Below are 9006 nucleotides of genomic sequence, written 5' to 3' on the forward strand. Positions count from 1 at the left end.
TTCTTTCTTTCTTTCTTTCTTTCTTTCTTTCGACAGTTTCTTCTGCTCCTGCTTTGCCAGTCCTCTAAGCTAATACTTTGACATCAGATATTGGCATCCTATACAACTCCTGTCTATTGAGAGCAGGTGTGCATTTGGGAACATGAACAATTCATTTCATGATTACCTATCTCAAGAAAAGGGACCTTCATACACAATGTGGTAGGTATCTCCACCCACCCAACCCTGCTTATATCCCCAGGAAGAAAGACTAGATGGGAAATGAGAAGTGGCTTGAGGGTAGGTCCTTTCACTGACAAGAATGCTTTCAGTCCCCAGAGCTCCCAGATTCTAAAACCACCAACCAAAGGTTGGTGGGACTCATGGCTCCAGCTGCATATGTAGGAAAGGATGGCCTAGTCAGTCATCAATGGGAAGAGAGGACCTTGGTCCTGTGAAGGTTCTATGCCCAATGTAGGGGAATGCCAGGGCCAGGAAGCAGGAGTGGATGGGTTGGTGAGCAGGGGGAGGGGGAAGAGGATAGGGAGTTTTTGGAGGGGAAACCAGGAAAGGGAATAACATTTGAAATGTAAATAAAGAAAATACCTAATAAAAAATAAAAAAAAATTAAAAATGACACAACTGTATGTGGAAATAAATGGATATTCTATGAGTAAGGAAAAAAAAGAAAGAAAAAAGAAAAAAAAGAAGAAAGAAAAGAAAAGAGAAGAGAAGAAAAGAAAAGAATGCTTTTGGCCAAATCTTCCCTGGAGTCACTTACACTATCTTGCAAAGCCCAGGCATCGATGAGACTTAGAAATGTTCCCAGGGACACGAAACTGAGTTGGTAAGTGTTTCTCTAAGAAATTAATTTTACTAACACAGAAGTAAGACACCACTCTCAATGTGAGTGCCTGTTTATCTGCCACTATTTTAGACTATGAGTAATCTGTGGGCAGGTATAGGGGTTTTCTTTCTATTTTTCTCTCTCCCTGGATTAGCACATAGTAACCACACAACTGTCTCCAGACACTCCCTGCAGTAATGGGTGAATTCCATTTTGAGCATCAGGCCAGCTGTGACTGCTTGAGTCTTCACTTAGAAAGCCCCAGCAGATATAGTGGCCAAAAATCTATGTAGTGATACCACTGTTATCCACTGGTGGACAAGACAAACAGATTTCATCACTTGTAGAAGAGAAATGGATTGAAGGGATAAGCAAAAGAGATTCATGGTAGGATAGTAGGATGTAGAAATAAGAGACACCACCTCTCTGCCACCCTGTAGGAGGTCATTATTGTTCTGGAAGAGACAGCCTGGGGTAGAGGAAAGAGACTGACTATTCCTTAGAGGACCATGTAAGACCACTATGGGTATGGAAAGAAATCAGTATATACATAGCTTCTGTTCAGCAAGGGTGGCTTAGCTTCATCTACTTTTAGAGTGCCTATTGGGTACTAGATGTGGAGCCATCTCAAATGCTGTAGTACAGCCAACTTTGATTAGCTTAGAGTGCTGTGTGCATCTGTGTTCCGATGGGTCAGTTTCCAGGAAGCCTAGTTAATTATTTTGATTGCACATCCTCTTTAGTGGTTAAACAAAACAAACCTATTGTTTTCTTCAATCTTGGTTGGAAGACACAGATAATAAATGCACAGAGAAATAATTCGATGGATAAGTGCTGTGGATTAAAACAACAACAACAACAACAACAACAACAAATCAAATCAAGGCATAGGAATGGCGGTTAAGTTATACAACCTAATAATCTGTAGCTCCTAAGAGGCAGAGCCAGCACTTGTTAAATTGGAGAGCTGACTGATTGACATGCTTGATCTGTGACCAAGAGACTGTGGAGCTTCTGGCCATGAGTCTCATTTTCATTCCAACTAAGGGGATGCTAGAAAAAGAGACCTTTTCATAAGTTAGTCATCATATGTTTACGAGCCCTTGCTATTCATCAGGCACCATGCTGAGTGCTGGAGATGCAGCAGACAGTGAAGTAGACAGGCTCCTGTTCTGGGAGGCTGGCAGCAGAGAAGACAGAGCCTAAACACTTGAAAAGGTACAACATGCTTCAAAGAGAGAATGTTGGATGGGAGAGGAGGCAAAAAGCAGGGCTATCCTAAAAGAATAAAAAGAGGTCAATTTACCAAAGACTTCCGTGTGCTAGTTACAAAGCCAAGATATGAAATACACATAAGTGTCCACTGAATGGATAAGTGTGACACATACATGCACACACTGGAATATTATCATTGGCAGCAACATGGATGAACCTGAAGGACAGTATGTTAAATGAAGGAGACACAGAGAAAGGCAGATGGCACATGAGCTCAGCTCTCTGTGTAATATATAACTGCTAGGTTAATAGGAGCAGAGAATAGAATGTTAGTTGCCAGGGACTGGACAGGATGGTGGATAGGAAGATGTTGGTCAGAGCATCAGTTTTAGTTAGTATTAATAAATTCTGGAGGACTATTGTACTATATAGCAACTAAATAAAATTGCCAAGAAATTAGACCTTAGATGATCTTCATAAAAATTTGAATGTCTTATAATAGATACATTAACCAGCTTTATTTGATAATTTGATGACAAAGCATCATGTTGAACACATAAACATAAACACTGTTGTTGAAAAAACAATGTCATGGTCATCACACCCATGAACTCACAACAGCTGTGATGACTTGCACAAGACCTGCATAAGATCAAGCTAGCCAAACTCAGGCATAGATGGGGAAGGTACCCTTCAGATTTGGGCCATTATTGAAGAGCTATTGGCAGAAGGGAAGGGGGAGTCATTTATTTTTTTGAGGGTTTGGCCACTGGTAGTTTAACCTTGATCCTGAGGATGGACCCATAATTTGTACATAGGATAGCACTAATTAGAATTAGTAGACTGTCAAAAAAGAAAAGGAAAAAGGTGGATACATGAAGCTAGGAGAGAGGTGTCCTGGAGAGATATTGAAAGAGTTGACAAGGAAAATGAGTGGAGGAGATCATACTTCATGGTGTCTATGAATGGAATTCCAAAAGAATGAAGCAAAAATGAATTACAAGGGAGGTAGGGCTATTCTCAGCTCAGTGCTGGGGGAATACATCATTGAGGAGAGATGTTGTTCCAAACTTCTTTGTTTTTCCTTGGGAGCTGGTATTGGTAGTAAGTTTGTTGATTTTGCTGAGCAACCCTTCCTGCCTGGTTCCCTCCATTCTCCTTCCTCTGTGGATAACTGCAGAGGCTGAGTCCTTTCCAGCTATCTCACATCTATGATTTTAATGCTGTCTAGGGAGCCTTTAGTCTATCCACTCCACAGTCCAGACCCAGGAGCCACTGACTCTGAATTATGCACCTGACCCATTCATTCCAGGTAAACCTAGTCTCCCAGGCAACCTGAGAAATGTGGGAAGGGGATGGTGTGAGGGAGGCCAGTTCCTGCCTAAGAGTTTTCTGCAAAAAGAAAGCTTTGGTGTCTAAGGAAGAGTGGATGAGAAGCAGGAATCTGGAAGTGCAGCAGGCTTCCTTCTGGGCCTGTTTATAGGACAACTGTCAATTAGAAGTTGACAACCAGAGGTTGTTCTAGAAATACCCTGGAACAGAACGGCATGCTTACTGCCAGGGCCTACACCTTTTATTTTCTCTCAGCTGCCCATGTGGACAAAGGTGTGCTGACCCTGTTTTGGATAGGGTACAGAAAGCTGTGATGACTGAGGTGACTTACTCCTGCCTGCTTTTGTGAAGCCCCTGCCATTAATCTTCCTTTCATTACAATTATTGCTCGTACCCAGGCCTTGCTGCCCTGGAAGTACAAAAACAGACTTGGAGCTATAACTGGTAGAGATGGAGCATTAGGGTCAGGCTTTTGAGAGTACAGCCAGGCCCCAGTTCTGGTCATGTTCCTTGCATCCTGATTCACCATCATGTGATGAGGGACAGCATCCCAAGCTCCTATTATCATGGTCTACCATGATGGACTGTATCTTCCAGGATCCATGAGATAAAACAAACTCTTCCTCCAATAAGTTGCTTCTGTCTGGTATTTTGCCACAAGAAGACAAAATGTAACCAAGTTTTCCTAATAGGAACTCCATTGGGATATTTAAGACAACCCAACCTAGCTGCTAAAACCATTTCTGTACCAAACCTCATAGGCTCTGGCATAGCATAGCTCCTTTCCACATGTAAACACACAGCCTCTCTCTACATCTTCGGAGTCTAGGCCTCTGTTCTTTGCTCTTGAGGACATTAAGGTACAGATAACATTTTTCAACACTTTTCATGCCAAGCATGAGATTAAGTGCCATGCAGAGACTATGGACTATTTTATTTAATTCTTAGAGCACTCCTATAAAGAAGAGTGTTTCTATTTCATCTTTTCAGATCATAAGGTAAAATGTTAATTTATTTTAAAATGATTTTTAAGCATGTGGAGATGTGTGTGTATGTGTGGGGGTTTGTGGACAGGGTATGTGAGCACCAGAAGAGGGGGATTGAATCTTTGGAGCTGGAGATACAGGAGGTTGTGAGTTACCTGATATGGGTGTGAGGAATAGAGTTTCCACCTTCCATAAGAGCAGTATGCACTCTTACCTACTGTGTTCCAGCCTGTAAATCTTTCTCTCTCCTCTTGGCTAAGGGAAAGGATTGCTGAGACTACTGTGGCTGAGGACAGAGATCCTAACATGATATCTGCAGCAGCTTGTGCAGAAGGAGATGTTAAGAGTACCACAGCAAGCCCTTGCTCTTTTTCTTTCTGGCGGGAGCACGGGTCAATCTCTGAACCTCTCTGAGCCTTGGTATCTTCCTGTGGAAATGGCAAAAAGCATTTTCTTCCTCCGAGAATTTCTAAGAACATCTTGTTTTTGAGCACATATCTTGTTAAATTTCTCTTTTGGATCACAAGCAAAAACATGTTGTCCTCCCTCTTTGGAGACTTCTAGGTCTGGTCACTATACCAGAGGTTCCAAGGATTGAAAGAGCAAGCGAAGGTGAAAGTAGAAGGTTCTGAGATGGCTTTGCTCTGACTGTTCACTCAGTAGCTTTTTTTTTTTAAATCCAAGAACCTTCTTTGTACCTGACCCTGGAATCTGCATTGTTGGGAGGACAAAGGCCTTTGTTTTTCCCTGATAGGAGTTTGTGGTTTTAGGTGAGGAGGCATGACTAATGTCAACTCAGAGTGATCAGATATGCATTTCAACTTAGCACTATCTGGATGGGAATGGAGTTTGGCAAAACAAAAGTGTTGAAGAGATGAATGTGATCAGGGAAGGTCTCCTGGCAGAAGTAGGCTAAAGGGGCTGAGAGCAGCAGGAGGTGTGAGGAGGCAGTGATGACACTTCCCATCAGTCTGTGCTGTGCAGACATTATCATCATCATGTTACTCAAAGACACAGAGAGCTTACTGTATCTTAGACATGGAATCAAATTCACCATCACTCCCAACCCTAGGAGGATCAAATCACATCATCATACCTCATTTCTCGAGATGGAAAACGGGCAAATGGAAAGTGTCTAGGTTATAATCAGTTGTAGAGAGAGCTTCTAACTCTGGTCTATTTGCTCACGTAGAACCTATGCCTTAATTACAAATCCAGTAAGTGAATGTCTGTTGTCCACCCAGGCAGAGAAGGTACGGACAGTAGGAAGAAGGCTGAGACTGGTTAAGAACAAAGGAGGAGGGAATTTTTTTCTTAAGTACTCTTTTGTTTTGATGTCTCTTTGGAAAGTATTTTAGGGCAAAGATATTTTTGCCTAAGTAAGAGACAACTGCCCTGGAGGAAGGACCAAGACATGGGAACAGGAAGGGTGGATTCTCGGGGTTAATTCAAGTTCTGTCCAGAAAGCAAGTGGGGGTCTTAAGACTATACTGTACACTTCTCAGAATATGAGGATAGGAAAGGGTTGCTAAAATGGGAAATCAAGCCTGAGGTTCTAGCATGGCCTTTATTGGGAAATGTGGGCATAAAGATTCTGACTTGATCCATCCAGGGAAGCATGCTTCAAAAGGTGGACAACAATGAGACCGAGAATGAAAATCAGACCACATCCTAGGACTCAACAGCTCGGGTGAAAGAGTTCCGAACTCAGATATCAGGTGACACAGAGCTCTCCTTCAAGTTTTCTGTGGAACGCTGGGGGCAAACTATATCTTCTCTCTGCCTTCAGTTTCTCTATCTAATAACATGGGCGTTTGGACCAGATGAGTGCTAAGTAGGTGTCAAGTTCCAGTAAGGATGATGACTAAGCATTTGCCAAGATTGGAGATGCTATTTAGAAATTTTCATTTCTGTAATGGGATAGTTATCTTTGGCCTGACTGCTTAGCTTAAAGTCTTCAGCAGCAGACTCAACATTAATTAGTGAGGACCTAGAAGGAGGTTGGAGACATTCTTCCTGCCCTAGAGAAGAAGGGACTGTCAGGGATGGTGTGATGGAGCAGTCGCTGCCTGCATCCCAGAATAGCTGCAGCCTCCTGGCATCTGCCATGCTGGCTGCAAACTCCCATCCCATTGGCTGCTGCCTCTCTCTGCCATCTGCCAGGTGATGCTTTCCAGGTTTTTGTGGCACTGGCTAAGTAGTCCTGTGTGTGCTATAGCATGCTTTCTGTTTTTTTTTCTTTCTCCAAGTGGCTAGGACCATAATAGCAGCTCCTGCCTGCTTCCCTCACTTCACCTCATGGTGGTTGAGGACAAAATAGCTGCATGAGACAGTAACAAGGAGCTCAAAGTTGGTGTCAAGGGTTACAAATTCTTTGTACGGGATAGGCACAAGTGTGTGCATCTCTCTTGACTTGGATATTATCTACCGAAAAATTAATTTGCAATTGAACTATTGTTCTGCAGTCTTTTCTGTGTGGAGACAAATTAGGTCTTAAAGTTTTACTTATTTCCAGTCATATAGCTGAGATGGAGCATGACCTGTCCCAGGTCCAGCTGGGCATGATAAAGTGCATGAGTCTTTACTTTGGTTGTAGTGACAAGCTGGAGGCTGAATGAAATCCTAAAGAATTTATAGGCAACCCTGAGGCAGAACCACTAAAAATGCACTTCCTCTCATGTGGTGATGATTTAGATGGGCCAACTGGATTATTTCTCTGAGCATATTATCATGGGGGAGACTGGAAAATGTCCTTCACTGAGTCATGAAAATGGCAAATGCATAATCTGTTTTGTTAAGTTGGAATTGAACGGAGCAGAGACAAAGACCAGAGAGAACAGAGTCTTGATGATATTGAGCACCATCTCTCACATTGTTCCCCAATCCTCTTCTTTCTACAGCTCCATCTTCAAGCAGAATGGAGAGTAAAGGGTTGCAAGAGGTGGGATACATAGTTTTGCTTTGGTGATCAGGGAAAGCTTTTAGTTAATGTGATCTTAGGCTTGGATAAAGCAAGAAAGAGATGTGGGCAAATACGCAGTCTGGAGAGGGAGTAGAAAGTTCAACATTCTTCAGGTAAGAGGTATCTGATATCTTTAAGAAATAGTAAATATATCTAGTATGGATGGGAAGTCAGATAGTAACTTAGAACTCCTCTTTTGTGTGTTCAAACAGTGATTACTTTTTTCCTGCCTGCACCAGAGTCGAGATGGTATGTAAGCTACAGGTTCATAGTGTTTCATAGTGTTGTAACTTGAGGAGCCAGAAATGTCAGAGACCGTCATTGAGGCTTATTCTATTGCTGACTCTTTCTGCCTATTCCCAAGAGATATGACTTTTTTCTTTAGTATGTTTCCTCTGACAACTCTGTAGAATCTGTCAAAACTACTTCTAAAGGGCTCCAGAGGATAAGACAATTCTTTGTAGACAGAAAAGCTTCAATGGAATGGATTTCTTTCATTACAATTGCTGAGGTGTGACATTCCATGAACACATGCCAATTTGTTCTCTGTGTGTTTGTTCCTTTCTTCATTCATTTAACAAGAATTTATTGAGTGTCTGATATCTGCCAAGGTATACAGAAAGGCACTGTATCTACAAAGATGAGTCAGCTTCAGTTTCTGTTGTCAAGGCTCTCAGCCTGGGATGGGTATGGAGGAGGCAGCAGTGTAAATAGACAATTAGAGAAAAACATGGCAGGTACTGAACTGAACAAAGTAGGAACTTAGTGCTATTGCAGGAGCCCCCTGGAGGGCTGGTTTTATGAAGAACCAGGGTGGTCTATACAAAGGTCATGACTTCCAAGCTGGACTCTGAAGACCCAGGGAAGATTGACTGTGGGGACTAGTGTGGGGAAAGAAAGCATATGTTAAGAATATGCCCTCACCAGAAACGATGGGTTAGAAAATGTTGAGTAGTCCCAGATTGCTTGTTCAACCTGTGGCTAGTGGACTGCATGGGCCCCAGGGTAACAATGAGTATCCAACACAAAACTGGAAGATTAAAACATTATGAAATCTATGTATGTGTGTTTATAGGCAACACTGAGGCAGAACTACCAAAAATGCACTTCCTCTCATGTGGTGATGATTTAGATGGACCAGTTGAATTATTTCGTGTGTGTGTGTGTGTGTGTGTGTGTGTGTAGGTTAAAGAACAGTCGTCAGGCACTGCCCACCTTTCATCTTGAGACAAGCTTTCTCAATGGTCTGGAACTCCCCAAGTAGGGGAGGCTAGGCTAGCTGCTCATCAGACCTGAGGGATCTACTTGTCTTTCCTTCTCCAGTGCTGGGATTACAAACATATGCCACTATCCAACCTATTTTATATCTTGAGGACCAAACTCAACTCCCTTTTCTTGTAAGGCAAGGACGGTACCCAACTGAGCCTTCACTTCGTGAAGCCCCATTATGATTTTTTTGTCTTAACTTAGTTATGCATTTGTGAAGTATAAATTTTGTAGATGAAAAAGGCATATCATATAAACATTGACAGGCTCAACATGCATATGAGGGCTTCCTGACTTCTCAGTTTAGATAAAACAGAGGAATATGGTGAGGGCTACTTAGAAAGCATTTGGTGGATCTTGGCTCCGGGACTCCGCCGAACTTAGTCTGTACAGGTAAGACTGAGGACCACAGAGGCAGA

Source organism: Mus caroli, chromosome 2 (genome assembly GCF_900094665.2).
Source record: "Mus caroli chromosome 2, CAROLI_EIJ_v1.1, whole genome shotgun sequence".
In the NCBI taxonomy this organism is placed as follows: domain Eukaryota; kingdom Metazoa; phylum Chordata; class Mammalia; order Rodentia; family Muridae; genus Mus; species Mus caroli.